This window comes from Hermetia illucens, chromosome 1, assembly GCF_905115235.1.
Source record: "Hermetia illucens chromosome 1, iHerIll2.2.curated.20191125, whole genome shotgun sequence".
In the NCBI taxonomy this organism is placed as follows: Eukaryota; Metazoa; Arthropoda; class Insecta; order Diptera; family Stratiomyidae; genus Hermetia; species Hermetia illucens.
The window spans coordinates 69,203,423-69,225,309 of record NC_051849.1 but is presented as its reverse complement, the minus strand read 5'-3'; the positions used below and the strand labels follow the sequence as shown (position 1 = coordinate 69,225,309).

General features: G+C 40.8%; 1 protein-coding gene across 9 annotated transcripts in view; it reads left to right on the top strand.

Annotated features, from left to right (window-relative positions):
• LOC119654275 (potassium channel subfamily T member 2) overlaps positions 1 to 21,887 on the top strand; it is a 766,604-nt gene that overhangs the window by 149,967 nt on the left and 594,750 nt on the right. For 8 of the 9 annotated variants that reach the window (XM_038059612.1, XM_038059632.1, XM_038059605.1 and 5 more), the window contains exon 2: positions 4,791 to 5,511. The gene's annotated coding sequence lies outside the window, so the exon portion shown is untranslated. Of the gene's footprint in view, positions 1 to 4,790; positions 5,512 to 5,551; positions 5,806 to 21,887 lie in introns of those variants that run through there. The other variant, XM_038059561.1, reaches the window with a different exon arrangement.

Here is a 21,887-nt window from a genome sequence, read left to right as displayed (position 1 = left end):
ACTACTGGCCTATGCTTACGATATCGACATCATGGGAAGAACCACCCGAGACGTACAAACTACCTTCATCCAGATCGACCAGGCGGTGACTGGCGCGAGATCTTGGGCTGCACATCAATGAAGGCAAGACAAAATATATGGTGGCAACATCAGCACCGAAGACGAATCAATCAACAACACCAAAACGCATTGGTCAAACGAGAAGAATAAGGATAGGAGAATACAACTTTGAGACCGTTGACAATTTCTCCTATCTGGGGTCGGAAATCATAACCGATAACAGCTACGATGATGAAATTCGCGCACAGTTGTTGTCAGCCAACAGAGCCTATTTCAGCTTACAAAGACTGTTCCGCTCGAAACTTCTCACCATAGGGTTACTGTACAAGACTATGATCTTGTCAGTCCTCATGTATTCCTCGGAAACTTGGGTTCTTAGCAAGAAAAATTGCGAACTCTTGGCCGCGTTCGAGAGAAGAATCCTCCGAAGAATTTTTGGCCCCCTACATGAGGAAGGACGATTCCGTAGCCTACACAATGACGAAATCTATGAGCGGTATCAAGACCGTCCGGTTGTGGATAAAATCCGGCTCAATAGGTTACGGTGGGCGGGACACTTAATCCGTTTGGATGAGGATGATCCCAACCGGAGAGTCTGTAAGGGCAATATCTATTGTAGAAAAAGAAGACGAGGCAGACCTTGCCTAAGATGGAGCGATGTCGTAGGTCAGGACGCCAGACAGCTTTTAAGGATATCGAATTCTTGGACCTCGGTGCGAAACCGGGATGTCTATTTTACCTCTGTTTCTCGTTTCATCTACATGTCATGTAACCTTTGGGCTCTCAGGTGATCGAGCCTCCTCCAAGCGTCTGCTAGTGAATGGTACTATGGCGGTTTTGACTGGGTTGACCCCCAATCCGACCTTGCTGCACCAGGCACTAGTAACACTTAGTCCAGTTTGGATTCTTTCACATCGACTATTCTCATATTTATATGATGATATGATTTCCGTGCCAGTACCCTAGCTTCTAAGCACACCTCTTTTACTAGTTTTCAGTTCTCTTTTCTTCACCTTGTATTCCTTGCTAGGGCGTCAGGCACAATTTTGTCGTCTGCCGCCGTGGGGTAGGACCCTGGGAAATGAGTTCTGAGAAGCAGGTGCACCCTGTCTTCCTCATTCTCGGCAAAAGTCCCATCTTCCTACTTCAAACAGTCAGAGGATATTGCCCCATATTTGGCTACACCCTTGTAAAACCTGGTTGCTTCTATGATCTGTTCGATCCCCTCACAGTATTCCCTGAAGCTGTTCCGTTTTGCTTCCCTAATGGCGTTCCTATACGCAGTTAGTGCAATTTTATACTTCTACCAGTCCCCGGTTTGTTTTGCACGGTTGAAGAGTTTTCGTGCCTCTCATTCTGACCAGGTTCTTGTTCCACTATGGTACATCCCTTGATGACTTAACTGCCTTAGTCAGACAGCTGGCCTCATATGCGTCAATGGCGACTGTGTTGAGGATTTCCACCTATCTCTAGTTCCAGTTCGCTCCTGCGGTGACTGCCCCCTTGAAGGTGGGCCATGTTGTTGTTCAAGTTCGTTGCATAGGAATCCTAGCCGCCTCTTTTGGTATTCCTCATTATTCTTTTTATTTCGGAGTCACCCTAAATGTCGAATCTGATTATTCTGTTATCAGACATAGAGGGCTTATCCGACACGCTCCAATTCCTGCCAAGCCCGTCCATTAGAGTATTTCCTAGAGTTATGTTTAATACCTCCTGCCTAGTCCTGTCTTAGAGTGTTCCCCACGTCATAGATTTCTAACTTAATGCTAAAAATAAACCTATTCGATTGGTGTCGCTACTTCCCTAGACTCCGTGGTGGGCGTTGGCATCGCAGCCGAGGAAAAGTGGTAACACTGTCCTCTCACAGTACTTCACTAGTTTAGCAACTTGTTTCGGTGGAACACGGATGTCGTCTCCTGGGAAGTATCCCGATGCCACGACTGCCTCTCGAGTGCTCCTCCCGTTTCCCAGTGAGACTTGGATAGCCACAAGATCCCCGGTCAGGATCTCTGAAAGACATATATATTTTAAATTACGTTTCAGAAGAGGAGTCCCAAATTACCTGCATGCTTCCCCTTTGCAAACTGCGAATCTGCCCCCGGTACACCCAGGGCTCCTGAGCCAGCCCTATTTCAATGTTCTCCTTGGAACTTGCCCTTGCAATTATCGCAGATGTAGCTTTCGCTGGTGAATATTTCTCGGGGCTATCTTTGTGCTGGCCATTGGCTACGTTATTATCTGGAGCTCTTCTTCACTGTCGCAATATCGCCCTCCTCCTTTAACATGGCGTTTTCTTGTACATCGCTGTCTACCCTGAGCCCTAGAAGTGCTAGATTTAGGTCGTCCAGCTTCTGCTTTTCAGTGGGCAGCAGGTCTACTTCCCCGGTTGATCCAGTCCTTTCGAGTGTTCTCAACCATTCCATCAGAAACCATTACACCTATTGTATCCAGATAGCTGAGTGGTTAGAGCGCAAGGCTGTCGTACGGAAGGTCGCGGTTCAAATTTCACTGGTGGCAGTGGAATTTGTATCGTAATTTGACGTCGGATACCAGTCGACTCAGCTGTGAATGAGTACTTGAGTCAAATTAGGGTAATAATCTCGGGCGAGCGCAATGCTGACCACATTGCCTCCTAGTATACCGTTACGGTCTTGAATGAAGTGCTCTAACACACTTCAAGGCCCTGATCCAACATGGATTGTTGCGTCAACGATTATTATTATTATTATTACACCTATTGACAAGATATTTGGTAGAAAGTTTGGAACAGTGAATCCTTGCACATGCAGTTAGTTACATTGCTTCACATTGAATACACGTACAAATTTATTTCAAAATTGTTTTTACCAAAGATAACAATGTCGGATATCAAAATGAAAGGTCTCGTTTCGTACTGAAGCAGATGGTGGTTCTGAAATTAGTTGCTAGGGGGAAAAGTTTGGAGGTCTAAAAGGGATCGATTATTTCAAGGACCCACTCTGAGAAAATTATGGTGACCCACACAAGTGATTTATAGGCCCCAAAATACTCTTGATTATTATATATGCCCAAATAAAGTTAATAGTATGCCATTAGACTTGGACTTGGAAGTTCATTGGCAATCCCACGAAAAGTTGTTCCTAGATCCATAAAATTGTAGTGTTCTTGGGGGACCTCGGTATGCTTTTCACCCGGTATCTCCTCCGAGGTATGTTTCCTTGGTTGTTCCCTGTGCACATGAACAGGTATGTTGCCAAACCGATAGTAGCAACTCCGATATTTGATTGCCTCCAGGGATCGGTCATCTGCCCCGATCGTGATGAGTTTACCCTTGCCCTCCCCCTTGTCTCTGAAGACACTTCATACTCGCGTATGGCAGTCCTCATTCTGGGGGATTAGGAGGTCCATGAGATCTTCCGTCTCTATTGGGGCATTTTTTTGGAGAAAAACTGTCACCATGTGTGCTCCTGGTATAGCATCTCCAGCACATGTTGACAGTTCTGTTCCTTCCCCCAACTGGCAACTGGGAACTATGGGTCTAAGCCACTCTGCATTGTCTGTTAATTCGGTGACTACTTCAACAGTCCAAATAAAGGTCTCGTTTTTCCATATTTCTTGCAAACAACCCTCTCTACCGCATTTGACATGATTGACTAATTTTCTTGGATCTAACTGTTTTAGAGGATGCATCCTTTTTTCCACCCGCATGGAACTATATCTTCAGATTTATTTATCCTATGCATCGGATAATATAGTGAAATAAGAATGAAATAAAGGCACCTCTGATAAAATTTCCCTTCACAGGAAATTGTTTTTTCACCATTCTGATATCATCTCCTTTATTTGCAGCGGTTAGTAGGTTTGTGATTGATATCCATAGAAACAGCCTATTAAATTTTATTTATATCTTCAAGATTTCATCCCAAGCATCAGATCTATAGCGATTATGAAATTTCTCGGAAAATGTTTTTTTAAGAATGCTATTGAATTCCAAATGCGAAGTCCGATGCTTATCAGACCATATTGTGAAATAATAAGGTTTTTTTCGATAATTTGCTATTCATGCAAATATTCAGGGTTTTATCCATTTAGATTCTATTTTAATTCAATATAACTTTGGAAAATGAATTATTCCCTTATTATGTGTTTGTATGAATACATCCTCTGAAAATAGCTTCACAAGGAGACAAGAAGCAGGTTGTGGTAAATAAGAAAATAAGTCCTTGTGATGGCATTATAGGTTTAACACATGTATTAAAATTTAGACACAGACTAATGTTGCCAAGTGACTGGAATAGGTCGCTTGTGTGCCCTCCCATCATCGGTATTCTGAACTTCTTAAGTCCTCCACTTGAGTGGTTTTCTTCTGTGTTCTCTTTGGTGAATTAATTAACGAAAGCATACACATCATAAAGGTGACTGTATCCATAGAATCAATAAGAAGATAAACTTATGTGGCTCTGCAAAATACAAAGGAATTGTGTCTAAAATTAGTTGCTGTATGCTCGAATATTACGCCCTTTTCAATGTCATCGAATAATATTGTGTTAATTGGATTATTTCTTGTTTACCACAAACGCTCCGGTGATATCCAAAGACGTATCAGCCTATTTTATAAGATCATGGAGATTAAATGAGTAGACATTTAAAGTTATCGAAATTGTTACTCGTCGAAACTGGAAGAATTGCCTGGCATCAACACCATTATTAATTAGATCTCCTCAACTAACAATTTTCTGTTTCCTTTTCAGGACCATCCATGCTAAACTTATTCTTATGACTAGGAAATAACAATGTCCGACTCAATTTTTTCTGATCATCATCATTTTTAAGCGTTTTGACAGTGTGAACCAAACAAGCTCATTGAGTGGACCAAAACCATTTCTTGGAGATATCTTTATACAAAGTTTTTAATACAGCACAGTTTTATATCTACTTTATAAATGAATGCAAAGAATCTACATGCATATATCATCACGAGTGGCCAATGTTTCCGATCTTGTCTATAATTTCGATGCTCCGAAGAAAGTAACCTTAAACGAAACAGAGCTTTAATAAAACATAACGGAATTTATGAAAAGTAATGTCAATTAAACCTGCATTATATATTATTATATTGCTTGAAGTGAAAGATAATTTGGAGGATTGTTTTTAAGATTCGAAGGAGTATGAACATATTTATTTAGGAATAAAAGTAAATTTGTATTCACCTAGGGAATATATAATGTTATTTATAAATTTGTTACGTCAACGTAGTCCAATAATTGTTTAGTGATATTTACACGTGAAAAGTATACCCGTAATAGAAATATATACACATACCTAAAACTATAAAGTAATAGTAATGATAGTTCCAATTATCGAACAGTATCAATAAATCGAATAGGCGGCGTGATTTAGTGTTGTTCAAGTGGCTACTAAATCGCATATTTTGAAATTAGTCAATCGGAAAGTTATACTAAAATAAATCAGGTAAATATTATCAGAACAGATAAACAGCAGCAAATTGCTGAGCACGTTTATGACCGTATCCAACATGTGCCACCAGAATGTGATACCCCCTGTTTGTTTCACGTGAATGTTGATTTATGTTGATTAATTGCGTGCGAATATGAACCAATCAATGTTAAATGTGTTTACGTCCTTTGTTTTATCAGTTCTACATGCAAACAGAATACACTCACGCATTACCAGCAAGACAATGGATTAATGATAACATCACACACGAACTGCCTCCTACTTCTTCTGTCCGAGTCGTTTTTATTTGTAAGTTTTTTGCCAACTATTTCTTCTATTTTGTGTTCAGTGAAATCAAAAATTGGAATTGATGTGATCAAAAGCACCTCCACAAGTCGAAACTTGAAATCAAAGAATCCAATTTCCGAATCTTCTTGACTAGAAGATAATTGTAATTAACTCATCGGAAATGAGGTGATGGCGCGTTTGTTGTAGTCCTTTTTGAGCAAATTAGCCAAGGAATGAGGAAACTTAAAAGTACCACGCAGCTGACTCCTAGAAATTACTCTGAAATTTAATTAGAAAAATGCGTCTCCGTAGTGCAAAATTGTTGGTCCTTTGTAGGAAGGGAGAGTGTGATAGGAGGGTGTATCGTCTCCAAAATATGGCCCTTTTGGGAGGAACTTTCAGTAATTATTCTGATATTTGACCAATTTTAATTGATGGGGCGCTCCCCATAATTGAAGAAGAATTATTTAGTTGTTTGAGTAGAATATATCTTTTATAGATGATCTACATGGGATTTCAAAATGTCAAAGTTCAGATAAATGTGCACTGTTGCTTTTTTAATCAGAATAGCAGGGATTTTTCCTTAATTGAGTGTGTATTGAGTAGTTGAAGCTGAGAATAGAAATGAATATTTCAGCTAGTAAAGTATTCCATTTTTATCTTTTGATTATGCACGAATTTTAACAGAAACCAGGAAAAACATTTCATCCACCAATGGCTCGTTTATTTTGAAGGTTTTATGTAGGTAGGTAAGGTATTACCGGCTGCTCCGAGGACTCAGTTTAATAGTTTTAATGCTACAAACTCCTAAGGCCATGACCGTTCCGACACGAACAAGCCGGCTCAGAACTTCAGAGCCACACCGTAGCATTCACGAACGAAAGCAATTTTCCTACCCTTCAGCTAGAGATCTCACTGAGGTCCTCAAGGAATGGTTTACCTAGTGTCCGTAGACTGGATCTAGCTAATCACCCCTCGTTTCCGCAGCTTCGGCAATGCAAATTGTAAGGTATGCTGAGTTTTCTGATATCTGAGTTTTGAAATCTGGGGTCCGCGGCTGCTAAGTATTACGAATAGATTCCACCATAAACAGCCGTCAGCGGGACACAGACTGTAAACGCGAATGATTACCAAGAGCAGAGCCCTGCCTCGTCAGCCGGATCATTCCCCTCTATAAATCTTTGACCGGGAACCCAGAAGAGGGTGACCTTGAGCGTACCGCTTAGACTGTTTAGTGTATGTATTCCTGCACTATCCTACCAGCCTGGAGGATGTTGTCGCAGAGTACAAAGTCTTAATGGTCGCTTGGCTATCGGTCAGAATGGCTATATTACGCCGGGGCTCAGAACATGCTCAGTCATGGGCAGGCCAGTATCGCTAGTTCTTCTGCTTGGAATACACTGGCGAAACCTGAGAGACCGTACGACTCGGATACACTGTGTATGTTCGTGTAAAACAATATCTTAGTAAACAGATTCACTGTCTTTTTAAGGTTTTGTGCGAAACAAAATCTTATTGAAATCGGTTTACTGTCTGTCTATCTTTTTTTATGATAGGTGGAAAGCTTCATAAGCTACCGCTGATTTCCGACATACTGTTATCTGGGAATTTTATCCACTAAAATCACCTCCATCTCTATCCACTCTCACCGCGGGACTACCTTATACGTCGCGGGGCTGGATCAGTATTTAACCGTTATTCGGGGTGGTGATCTTCTCCCTCTCTTTTTGCCTTTTAAACTCCTTCTGGCGTAGCATTCCGTGAATATTCTCTATTGCTCGTTCTATCGCTTTCAACACCTCAGTCGAACTCAACATATTCTCCACTACGTTTTTCGCTAATAAGTGGATATTGGCTACCGCTTCAATTTCCGTTCTGTATGATGCAAAACTTGGGCAATAGAAGAGCAGATGCTCCGCATCCGCCGTTACGCACTCGCAAATCGGGCAATTTGGAGAACCATCATGACCAAATCGGTGGAGGTATCCTCGATAACCACCATATCTGCCTAGGACCTACTTCAAATCATAGTCCACGTTGCCATGCCTCCGTTTAGTCCAGTCTTCAACATTCGGTATCGGTGTATTAGTCCAGCGTCCTTTCTTGCTCGCGTCTCATCCTTTCTGGCATTCTACCAGTGGTAGATCCCTTGCGGACTGTCGTCGAACCACGTTAGGTTCACAAGCTTCGCGAAGCCTTATGACTTCAGTCGCCAAGCTATCGATAGGCATCATCCCAGCTATGCTGCGTCGTCAGATGTCGTTCGGTAAGCGCAACATGTTCAAAGGACACTAAGTCGATAAGTTGCTGCTACTCTTCTCCTGTTAGTAGTCCTGGTAGTATTAACACCTAGTACAGTCGCCCACACAGGTGCTGCGTACTGCTGGAAATTGCAAATGCTGTTTCTGATTGAAAATCACCTCGAGATATTTGGGAGCAGGTTGGGTATATATAAATTCGTTTCCGACTTTAATCTTTATAGACGTATTCTTCCTGCGCTTAGCTATTAGTATTAACTCTGTTGTCTGCTCTGCGAGTGATAGTGAAGCATTTTCCAATCACGATTTTATCTTCCATGTTTCTTCGTTAGCGTATATTTCGATGTCTTCAACGTCGCTTACTGCGTTCGTAATTCCGATGTCATCTCCGAATCCAATGGAGGTGGCACCGCCAGGGAGATGCAACGTTAGCACTGCATTATTCATATTGTTCCACAATAAAGGGCCGAGGACTGATCCTTATGACACATCACAGGTTGTTCTTTATTCTTTAGGACCCTCATCTGAGTGGTAACAGAACCGCCTTTCTTTTTGAAACTCGAGAACAATACGTACAAGGTACGTCGCGGTATCAATAGCCGATTTCGCAAGATTTCTCACCATATTGACAATGTAACAATATAGGGTATAACATAGAGAATGATCCTTTCAAGTTTAGTGGAAATGCACTATCACTAATAAAGTTGTAATAGGTCAAAGTTGTCACTTCTTTGCAAATTCAATACTGAATACAATGATGGATATTCTCACATAATATATGCATAGATTACGTACTACGTACTTATGGGACAAATGCGCACTCAAATGTCTTTTCAACAAATATAACCATGTCGGGTATCAAATAAAGGGTCTCTTTAGTACTGAAGCAGATGGTAGTTCCAAAATTAGTTGCTAGGGAGAGAAGTTTCGGGGTCTACAAGAGGTCGATTACTTCAAAGACCCGCTCTAGAAAAATTATGGTGGCCTATGCATGTGATTTACAGGCCCAAAATACTCTCCATTATGTTATATGCCCAAATAAAGTTAATAGTATGCCATTATATGATACATACTTTGAAAAATTATTGGCAATCCCACTTAAGGCTGGTCCTAGATCCGTAAAATTCTAGCAGCGCTTTTAATATGAAAGATCATACTGGAAAGTTTGTTGGGAATCCTATCATCAGTAACATGGTTATAGTAGGCCAAAGTTGTCTCAATTGGGTTAAATTAGTAGCCCCTGGGAAATAAAATGCCAGTATCACATTGAATTGGATATCGCGTACATTCATCGTATATACACTACACAATGTACAAATGGAACCATCGTGTACGCAAATATTCTTACATAGAAGTCCCCAAAATATTCATACCTGAAGCGCCGAGCTTCCTGGCCCCATCGTTTCATCTGACACAAGGTCTCCCACTTCTTCTTTTTCTTCCCCATCCATACGGATTAAGCGACTCGCCCTCCGCCACCTATTGGCCCCGATTTTTTTTTTCCACAATCAGACGGTCGTGGTAATGCTTATAAACTGCATCGTTATATAGGCTATGGAATCGTCTATCTTTAATAGGAGGCCAAAAATTCTTCGGAGGACTCTCCCCTGGAACGCGGCCAAAAGATTGGAAATTTTCTTGCCCAAGTTTCCTAGGAATACATGAGAACTGACAAGATCGTTGTCTTGCACAGTAAGAGATTTGTCCTCATGGTGAGACGTTTCGATTGGAACCGCGCAGTTGTCTGCCAAAAAGCGTGTGCAGATTTCATTATTATAGGAGAAATTATCAATGTGCAGCCCAAGACCTCGCGCCAATTGCCGCCTTTTCGATCTGGATGAAAGCAGTTTGTACGTCTTGAGTTGATGATCCGATAATATCATTATAACATACACCGGTAGTTGGGTGTACTTGAAAGGGTTGGTATGTCTTGTATTTACAGTAGCATCATTGATTTATTTTTCCAGGGTCAGGCTAATGTTGAATGGTTCCAAAATTGATCCTGCTGCTTTTATCTGACATTGTTATTGGTAAGAGGCACTTCAGTGAATCTTATCAATTCAGTCGGGATAGTGAATTCTCCCATGCTCGTATACATTTTTTACCCTGGCTATGCTATCATAGCCACATTGTGACAGTCGTCTGGCACTAATTCGCTATCCCACAACTTGAGCATAAGTTGTCGAAGTTGGCAAAGTTGTCATAGTACGCACTGACGCTACTACGTTTTGTGCAACTAGCGGCTCCACTTGCGGTGCATTTTTTCGTCGGCTCCTCCTCCTCCAGGAGTTTCGCTGGTGTTTAATAAGGTCTACCATTTCTTAAATCACCACTATAACTTTTTTGATATCTATGGATATGCTTCGGGGGATAATGGTACCAGCCTTCATTTTTCGTAGGACCACCCCGCACTTCTTAAATATCTTTTCTTCCTGTACTCTTCACTTTCGGGTTAGACCCATCCTCAGTAGTAAGATGACTTGCGTTTCTTAGTTGTGGAGTTCACTACCTTTTTTCCGACAAAGATCCTTCACGATCCTTCTTTCGAACTTGAATGCGTTGTGTCTCTCCTTTTTGGCCCCCAGGATTCTTAGCCTCTACGATGACACTCCCTTTTTCACTAATTATCGCTTTTCCCATTGGGACGGTGGGTCTTTCTCTCTTTTTCAATAGGTGACCGTGGTAATTCCGAGTTTCTCGCAAAGGGATTTATACTCGAAAGCGTGATGTATTGTTGCACCTCCTAAACTTTTTCCCCGGTTGTGATTGCCACTGCTGTTGTCATTGCAATTTAGCTAGCTGGATGTGTCCCCGCGATTATTTATGCGAGCAAGGAGCTCATGCATGCGCAACCTATTCCGAATCGTTTGCCATATCATCATAAAATCCGTTATCGCCGCTCACCAGGTTGACTGGTGATTATCTGGGGCTAACCCCTGGAAGTTGTGAATCAACTTGGTTCGGGAATAATAACAAGGATCGTTGCTGTCCAGCTGCTTTGTCATGTCTGTGCGAGGCCGTTTGGTTCCAATGAGGTTATGCCATTCAATATTTTTGATAATTGGAATCTAATTGAAACTTCGTACATATGGTTGAAATTGAAAAAAAAAGTTTATTAAAAAGAATGGGCACAATAGTTGTGAAAAGGATTCAATATTGGGTATATCTAGCCGTGCGCTGTGTCAATTTCAAGGAAAGGAAACATTTTTTGACCACTGTGAAAAGCGAAAATGGCTTTTGGGAAAATGACTCATCGATTTTGTATCATCCACAATGCCATCATTAATCGCAATTTTCTTATCAAACAAACAACAGATACCATGCAACAGGTACTAAACATCTTTTTTTGTTCGATCGATTGAAAATTACTACTATACACTATACTACGGTGACGGCTTTGATGGGCATACCAAACATGGAGTCTTGGAAATATTTCGAGGATTTGATGTAGTGCTGTGATAAACGATTCAGTGAAAGGGACAGGAAATTCTTGTCTAAACTCAAGAAATGAATACTGTTGATGATGTTTCATGAAAAAATTTAATTAAATTAAAAATTGTCTAGTTTCCAAATGACCTTCAAATCTTCAAAATAATAATTCAAGTGCAAACATATATTCATATATACGTTGAAAAACAAATTGTAAATGCACAGTTTTCCATTCATTATCCTCGTTTCACCAATTTTCCGTCCTTTTTTACCACAGACCAAGGTCAATCATTCCTTTAGGCTATCAATAAAACATATTGGAATTCAAATATTCTATCCCTGAAAAATATCGACTAGAAATGTAATACCCCCTAATATTTTATTTAAGTGTTTTGGAAAAACGCTTTGGGATAGTCCGATTAATCCACCTACGGATTTTCCCTGGTTCCTTTCTATCATTGCCTTGAATATATTGGAGTACCCCAATTACTGAAATTAACCTTCCACTGCATGCATGAATATTTTATTCCGAGGGAAATTCAAAGCTAAAGGTTCGTCATAATATGGGCCATTCATTAAATATATGAATATACATCATTTCACCAGGAAATTTAGGTATTTTTTGGTAAAATCATGCCGAAATTATATGAAGAAGTTGTAAAAAACGCGGAAACTACTCACAAAAATCTAGTTGGGTTGCAGGAAAATGCTTTTGATCACGCAATTCCCTTTTTCATTTTGGAAGTTATAATTGTGTAGTTTGTAACTGTATAAGTTTATGACTGAATAACTTATGGCACACATTTAAATAAGAGAAATAAAAGTGAAATATTGGCAGGAAGTGAAAGGGAAATGTCGAAAAATAACAAAATGATGCAGTCAGAATAATTGTGGAAATATGACATGTTTGCCGCTTTACTTAGTCCTTCAAATTTTATTGAACTTTCACTATTCATTGTAACAGATTATTAACACGGTTATTATTGAAGAATGGAGATTATGAGCGGGTTTACGTATTATACGCTTATTGCGTTACAAGGTGCAATGAATAACAGCAACTACAGTAAGCTATTATAGAACCCAATCAATCAAAATATGTACATTTTACATAGGTGGTAGTTCAAGTCTCACTGGGCCCTGAAGGGTTTACGTCAAAGGCCGAATATTGGATATCTGCTGATTCAGCTATAAATTAGCACTAGAGCTAAGTCGAGGTAATGATGGCGAGAAAGCATCACGAAGACCACATTGAATCCATGATCTTTAATGGAGTTGATTGGTTTTAGATTTGCGACGACATTATTACTATCATTATTTAAACTGAGAATCATTTTACTATTAACCAGTGGAAAAGCCAACAATATTATAAACTAGCTTGGAACAGCATCCGGGACAATATTAAGACCTTTTTCTGTAGACTATGATAGCTTGCAATACCCCTAGCTTTTATATGCGCTTAGCCCCGTCCGTTTTCCAATTGAATTATTCGTTAATACTCTAAAAGTTTCTTCGTTATGTATAATAATAGTAATATTTCTCTAACACAACTCGAACACTAGCGCCGCTTTTAAATTTTGGAAGTATCCTCAGTCTAATTCTAGTTGTATCTAAATAAATTTTCGGACAGGCATACTGATCCTAGACTGCAGCCCTAGTCGTGTTTGATCAAACTTACGTATTTATGTTGATCAATGACACTCAAAGTGTTTTCACTGTGGTAGGAATTTACCGGAGATCTTCAGGCAGCTGTTTATCTCTTTTATATATATGGTTGCTATTCACCCCTTCATGAGGTATATCGCGTCAACCGCACTTAAGCGACATCGTTCACTGTGCGCTTCAACTCCTCCGCCTAGGACTTCTTGAGATGTTCGCAATCATCTCAACTACTACTTTTCTGTGCCAAATACTCTCGGGGCGATCCGTTCATCGGCCATCTAGAAAGAGTGGAATTGGCGACCCTCCTTAATGTGTGATCTATCCACCATCATTTTCGCCTTCCGATGATATGAATTGCTTAGGACTCTATATCCCCCAAGTTTATAGGCGCACAGTTATCCCTCTGTACTGTCCTGCACGTAACGTGTAATGAACTTTGTGCCCGGGACTCTTTCCTGCTTTTACTAAGCTACTTATCCACAGCTGAGTCCACTGATGTCCGATTCTTAAAAACCCCTCTGTCATCAGCAAGATGTGAAACTCGAGAAGTGCCAGTATCCAGATTTTGATGGTATCAGCATTTAGCTGATCGAAATGCTTTGCTTAATCAGGGAGCAGATAGATGTATCTATGAAGGTTGTGACACAGTATTCAAGCAATGTATTTAAAGGTAGCACACCAAAGTCTCTTACTTAACAAATAATATAATTCGGGAATAAGTTTTTTCCTTCCTCAGTGGCTTTCAAATCCATTAGCTTTCTTTATTCCTGTATCTTTACCAGAAAATCATTATCTTCAAATAGAAGAACACACTTAAAGCTATTGAAATCAGTTTTCAGACTTTCCATAATTATAGCGGAAGGATTACACCTAAAATGAAAAATTGCCTGCTTCAGTTTATAATGGGACTTTCAGTAAACAAAAAATAAATAATTTCAGAACAGTAAATTGATCAACATAGTAAAAACTTCCGCGGAAAGGGGTCCACAAACAAACGTGGCCCACTCCTCTTTCAAATAAGTTGACCACGAGCTGATTGAACGCCGCCGCCTCTCAGCCTCAATGAATGTCAGAACATATAGGGGGGCCAATGCAGACTCGGATCACTATCTCGTTGACATGAAGCTCTGAGTTCGAAAAGCAACACTGCCCAGAATCCTCTGACAATCAGATGAGAGTTAACACTGAAGCTATTTCCAGCACAACCCTCCACAACACTTATAAGGGGGGAATGGATGCCGCAACAACCGCAGTCGACAGAGACCTTGGAGATGCAGCACCAACAAATGATATTCGCAGTCACCTGAAGAACGTTATCATAAATACGGCCATAAACATATTTGGCCCCAGCCGCAGAAAAAGTCGGAACGAAACGGTACGGAAGAATGCTCTATACCGAATGATGTTGCATTCTCAAAGGACGCGGGCACGCGCAGAGACTTATCACGAATTCCGGAGAGCGGAGAAGCGACTTCACAGACGGAAAAAGGAAACCTGGGAGAACCAACAAGTCTGTGAACTCGAAAAGTACGTAGAGCAACCACACCAGCTGCGGAAATTTTACCAATAAATCAGCAGGATGAAACCTTGCACACCTCGATCACTCTCGAGACCATTCGACAACAACAACGGTTTAAGACAAAGGGATGCTTTATCATGCATCCTCTTTAACTTTGACCCCGGAAAAAGTGATCCGTGATGCTGAGGTAAATGCGGGGGGTATGATTCTCTTTAAGTCCACCCAACTGCTGGCCTATGCTCACGATGTCGACATCATGGGAAGGACAACCCGAGACGTGCAAACTGCCTTCATTCAGATCGAACAGGTAGCGCGAGATCTTGGGCAATGAATGCAAGATAAAATATATGGTGGCAACGTCAGCACCAAAAACCAACCAACAACTCAAACCTCACTGGTCAAACAGAAAGAATAAAGACATGAGTCTACAACTTCGAGACCGTTGAAAATTTTACCTACCTAGGGTTGAAAATCACAACTGGTAACAGCTATGACGATAAAATCCACGCTGGGTTGTTAGCAGCCAACAGAACCTATTTCAGCTTATAAAAACTGTTCCGCTCGAAACGTCTCACCATATGGTTAAAGCTCTTACTGTACAAAACAATGATCTTGCCAGTCCTTATGTATTCCTCGGAGACCTGGGTTTCGTTTCTGGGTTCGAGAGAAGAATCCTCCGATGAAATTTTCGCACCTATGTGGCGCGGCAGGATTCGCAGCATTCGAAATTTATTTCGAATGTTGCGAATGCGAACGAATAGATGGCGCGGATTTATCCGCTTTACGGAGCTCGCCACGGGAGTGGAGGACCGGCGAGAAAAGTGTGCCATGAGTTAGGGGCAGAAAAGAAACACATGAAGCGAGAGTCTCTCTTCTGCCTCTAACGAGCAGACAGTCACAGTCACACAAATTATTTAATAAAGTCTAATGGTTTTAGTCACAGTCACACAAATTATTTAATAAAGTATAATGGTTAAATCTACCGAGTATTGATTGTAAAAAACCCAGTCTATGTTCCGGTGTACCTAAAAGTGTGGTTTGCAAAGAAATTAATATTAAAGTTAAACCTACATGACGATGGACGATTCCGTAGTCTACATAACGACGAAATATATGAGCGATACCATGACCGTCCGGTTGTGGATAAAATCCGGCTCAATAGGTTACGGTGGGCGGGTCACTTAATCCGTATGGATGAAAATGACCCAGCCCGGAAAGTTTACAAGGGCAATATCTATGGTAGGAAAAGAAGACAAGGCAGACCCTGCCTAAGATGGAGCGATGGCGTAGGTCAGGACGCTAGACAGCTTCTAGGAACATCGAATTAGTGGACCTCGGCGCAAAACCGGGATGTCTGGAGTTCCTTATTAAGACAGGCCTAGACGGAATACCGGTTGTTGCGCCGTTGATGATGATGATGAATAAAATTTTATAACAACCTCCAGAATTTTGAATAATTCGAAAAATACAAAATTCAATAATCAGGCGACGCAGAATCGACTTTCACCTACCTACTACCGATCAATCAACTAATCAACTGGAATCAATCCAAACCAATTGACATATAACTCTTCTTTTAGTTGCAGCAATTGTTTGAGCAGAAAAGTATTTCCCAGGATGTATGAATGAATGGAGACATAGAAAAGAATGCGCACTTTCTAAAAGCATGACTTTATAACGCACTATCGATTTTATAAGCCTTTCTAGACGGCAATCTAAAACCGAAGGGAGACAAACGATCGTGCCGACTCAGTCCCGTCAACCAAGCTTTTATTTAAAAAAAAAAGGCATAATAAGAAAGAAAACTTAACCGGTAAAAAATTCTCATGGTATTCTCTCAGATTAAACGAAAAGGAAATTATTAATCATACCTTAGGGTATCACTACCATAACGATAATAACGATGCTGACCCTGCCACATATCCGGATTATCAAAAAGTATGTGTAGCACTGACGCTTTGGAGTAAAGTCACTACATAAAGGTCGATAATCTTCAGATCTAGATACCTATGAAGCACCACCCTCCCACCGAAACTAACAATGAATGCAGACACCGGAAATATCTCGCCCTAGACATTTAAAATGAATCGAGCGAAATTTTCGGGCTCAACTAATTCTCCAACTCCTCCCTCCGGGCTAATCCAGAAATTACTTAAATTCGATAGATGCTGAAGCATAGTATTCACTACTACTCGACGGTGAAAAAAAGTAGAAATAACTCAACATTCACACCTCGTTTTATAGCCCTTGTATCAATTAATTCCAATTCAAAGTCAAAAACCTGTTGACCTACAATTTAAGAATATAATTAAAATAATCCGTGCTTGTCGTAAGAGGCAACTAAAGCGGATATAAATTTTCCAGCTAAGAAATGGCTGTCGCTACCGCGCCTATTCGTCAGCGACGATATACACATTTGGATTCCAGCCTTCTTGCTGTGCATATAAAAGCAATATTGAATAACCCGTTCGAGAATATCGATGAGTACTGGGCCGCCCTCATAAGTGCCTCCAACTATGACGAGGACAACATTGGCGACCACGCCCCAAAAAGAGGTCTCCATCCTTGCTGAGTTCAGATCTTCGCTGCTGGAAGCGCCAGTGGACACCGTTTGCTCGAGCTCCTTTAGAGTGAAAAAATAGGAGGGGTACAATATGGTCTATGCCGTTGGGAAAAGTAATTTATTGTTGTTATTTATTGTGGAGCAATTGACCATAAATCTCAACCATATAATACCCGGTAAAGTTCCATCTACCGTGGACGAAATAGCATGTCACCATGAAGCGCGGATAGGGACTGCCTTTCTAAACGGAAGTGAAATGATCTTTGCCATTAGTGTATTGAAGTCGAGTAAAGCTGTCGGACCCCGGGAAAATATTCCTAGCAGCCCCTCAGTCTCCAGTCGCAAATTCGAGGAACTTAAGACTTTTCCCAAGGAGCCGAAGGAGAGCACTATCATTAAGATTCCGATGGAAAGAGACCATTTTAAAAACAACAGTTGGAAGGGCACTTGCGCGTTTCCTGTCGTGGCCAGAATCATCCTGGCAGACCTAAAAAAAAGCTTAATCTACATCGAGCAAACTGGTTTCTGTTCTGAATTTTTCTGGATGACATACCCACCACATACATTCCTCAACTCACGAATGCATCATTCATCGGGGTACTCTGGAGTGAAACAATATTAAGCAAAGGGCTTCATTGGCACACTCACCAGAAGTCCGTGAAAGTATTGATCAGCACTGGTGACCGACCAATGGGTCACCCTAGACCTATGGATGGCGGACTAGCTCAAACTTTTCAGTAAAGGGGTGAGGTCAAGCTAGAAGTTTTCAACGCTGCGTAAATGCGGTCTTCGTGATACGTTCTATATAGGGATTTATGCCAACTACGTATTTAGTGTGCAACGCCAAAATCTAGACAAAATTCTATTTGAAATTGCCGCCATCCTATATCAATGTTAGATGTTAGATTGGTGTTAAAATTGCTGGGTGCTAAACGCATCCTAACCTCGAAACAGTCCTAATGTTAAAACCAAATGTGAGGAATAACTGAAGAGGCGCGAAAAACAAAAGTGTTCACACTGGGTGCTCAGTGGCAGCGATCATTCGGTTCTCCATGTGCCCGTGATTAACCGTGTACGGTATCGTTGCCAAGTCCAAAGCCCAACGAAGGTTCTGCACCATCAGTACATTATCAGAATGCTCGCCATTATTCAACGGCTCAGGAGCCGATGTTTGGAAATCCAGGGCGGCCGATACGATGATTGTCGTCCGTTGTTGGTATAAGCGTAAGACGTCGAATCGCCAAGGAGGATTAATTAAGCTTATACAATTAAAGTGACACAGATACTTTCAAGGTGACACAGGTGCTCTCCGAAATCGCCAGGAGAAAGCTAGGAGAACACTAGAAAAGAACTCCAACTGTGGTACCACAGCTCTATCAGAGAAAGAAAAAATATGAAATAAAGATTTAAATCATTAGGAAATCCGTTTCACACTGGATAGTTTTTAGTACATCCACGACCTGAATTTTTTGGCAGCGCTAAACGAGCGCTTCTTTTCAGCACTGACAAGTAATATGATTATGAGGTGCTCGTTTTCACTTCCTCAATATTTTGGATGGTTCCCACTAAAGAGTACTTAGAGCTAAGTTTTCGGGACTTGTTAAAACAAATATGGTTATCAAAGTCTGGGTGTAGGGTGTAACGAATGTATATAAATGGGGGTTATATTGGCAACTGTCGCATGCATAGGGGATATCACCAACCATACCAAATACCAACCAAGACTTCATACCAAAGAGACTTCACTCCAGGAACACAAGCAATAAATCATACTTTCTATATGCGGCACTCCCGAGACTTTTCACCGCTAACAACGGCCTAAAACAAGAGGATGCCCCACAGTGCATCCTTTTTAACCTGGCTCTAGAAAAGATCGCCTGAGATGATGGAAATGTGAGAAGTATTATTCTTTTCACGTTCACCCACCTACTGGCCTATGCTCACGGTATCGACATCAAGGGAAGAACAATCCGAGGTGTTCAAACTGTCTTCATTCAGATTTAGCAGGCGGAGATCGGCGTGAGATTTTGGGCTGAACATTGATAAAGGTAAGACGAAATGGATAAGTACAACTTTGACACTAAAAAAACAGCAACATCAAATTGCCCTCGTCAAATGAGAACAATAAAAGCAGAAGCTTTCTCGTTTCACTATAGTGCTTCTCTGGAAGCGCTATATGTGCAATTGGGTCATCAAACAGTTTGAGGGATTTGAGCTATTCAACTGCTTTCTCTGAGTTAAAAGCAAACCAGGTTGAACGTTATCTGGATCCACTTAAATCTGGTAGTCTTCAGTCTCAAAATATTTAAAAAAAATTCAGAAAAATAACTGGTGGCTTTCGTGTTTTGTGACCATAAATGCATAATTTTGATTGAATATCTGGTGGAGGGAGAACTATCAGTACGGCAAGAATATTGTGAGATCATACAGATGTGGCGCGGCAGGATCTGCAGCATTCGAAATTTATTTCGGATGTTGCGGATGCGGACGGGTAGATGGCGCTGAACTCCGAAACTCTCCACTCACTCGTTTTCTGAACGCACCAGGGGAGTGGAGAACCAGCGGTAAAAAAATGCCGTTGGTTGGGACAGTAAGGACCGCATGGAAATAAGTCGGTCTCTTCTGTATCCAACCGCGGCGCTGATCACATCGCTCGTGACTGAACAAAGTTTTAGCGTTTTCCTCTTAAATTTAAAATATTATAATCAAACTCACACACTCAAGTAAATCAAGTCAAATCATTGCAAGTCCAACCTTTTCTTTGCTTTCGATCCGATCTCGACTTTTTTATTTACTGCCCTCGACACCCAAAAGTTACTACGAAAATTTCCCGGGCATCTCACAGGAGCGAGCTTGTCGTGCCAACGGACGATGTTCGATTCCGCCTCGTGAAGTGTGAAAAATTCTGTTTGGTAATAAGTCTGAAGAGTTTCGGGCTCCATCGGTCAGTCTCCTACAAGTGCGGAAAAAGTCATTTGCTAAACAGACAATTTAAGAAAGCGATTTAGGGGAAAGAAGGGCACTTCGACAAAAACAATTTGCCTCCTGTCAACAGTACCAGAGTTTATATGGCTTACGCTACAAAGCAACCCATGGACTCTTTTGGATCCCCGCATTCCTCTGACATAGTCCCTTCAGATTACCATTTGTTCACTTCGCTGAAGTTGCGCATGGAGGAAACAAGTTGAGAAACCAGAAGCTAGACCCTTTAGGTATGAACGGTTTTGTGTATTTCTTATATAAAAACATTTGGGTGGGGATTTCTCTTATTAGTGCCTAGCAAGTAAAATATATTATAATATATAATATATATATATAATATATATAATATATAATAATTAATAATAATATTTACTAACGCGTGCTACTGACATTCAAAGTCTTAGAATTGGCACTGAAGCGACAGCTTTGGCTTGTTATAACTTTGTTAGTAATAGTGCGATTTTCACCAGGATTATGATTTATATTATAGTCTGTATTACTGCAAAATTTGATGATTCTAGGATGAACTTAAGGTGGTCTTAGAGCCAATTACTAAAAATTATAGCAGTATACCATTATCAACTGTATTTGCACAGATATCGATATGGAGGGTCTTCCGGAGCCTGAGCACCGTATAGTGGCAGTTTTGGGATTTTTTTCCAAGTTTTTCACTTGAACAGGTTCCGTGGAAAGTCCATGGAAAGAATGGCCCCAGTCCTGACCTCACCACACGACTATATTTGGTGAAAAAAAATTTTATACACTCCTTTTTGGGACCCCATCCCCCCTTAATTTCAAATTAGAACGATGTAACTCACTGTATGCACATTTTCCACCTTTAAACCGAATTTGGTGTCAATCGGAACGATCGTTTCTGAGAAAAACCCATGCGACAGGCAGGTAGGCAGAAGAACGGACAGACAGTCAGTAAACCGATTTTAATAAGTTTCTATTTTACACAAATCCTTAAAAAGGTTTTTTATGGATGAGATTCCGAAAAGTTAGGTGAGCAAATTGGGGAGGGATCAAAAAAGCAGTGCAGCAAGACTTCCGTTTTCAACTTCCACCTGTCAATCCGATGAAACAACCTATTCAAATACTCACATAGGGTACATCTATTTCACATTATTCTTTTCTTCCTTAGTTTAATTTTTTGGCAACTATATTAAATTTTAACACTCATGTGCCTATGAACTTTAATAATTATATATGGACATATTGAAGGTTTAATTTATTCCCCTTCATCTACCCTCCAGTGATTCCAGTTGGCCGCTTCCAAGTTCATTCTTGAAATTGTTAAACGTGACCTTGCTGAATTAGTTTACTCCCGACCCAGGGTGGCTAAGTCGCCGATGAAGCATGTCAGATCCACTTCACTCCACGTGTCAAGTATGATGTGCTTCAACCGCTATAATTTTAACTTGATTAAACCCGAATGCGGCAAAGAGGATTGAAATTCAGTTATCGAGTCGTAAAGTGGCTACTTGAAAAATCCCCTCCAGTGAAACCTTCCTGCCCTGAAAACGATAGTCTGTAAAAATCATCAATGGTTTCGCTAAAATTTCAAAAGTCACGAACCCTGAATCGCCGCAACGGTTAGCAGGACACTGCAGGAATTATTATTTTGTATATACATATATCATTTAAATCCCTCAAGGACATTTATTAAACTTGAAGTTCGTGGCAGGCGAAA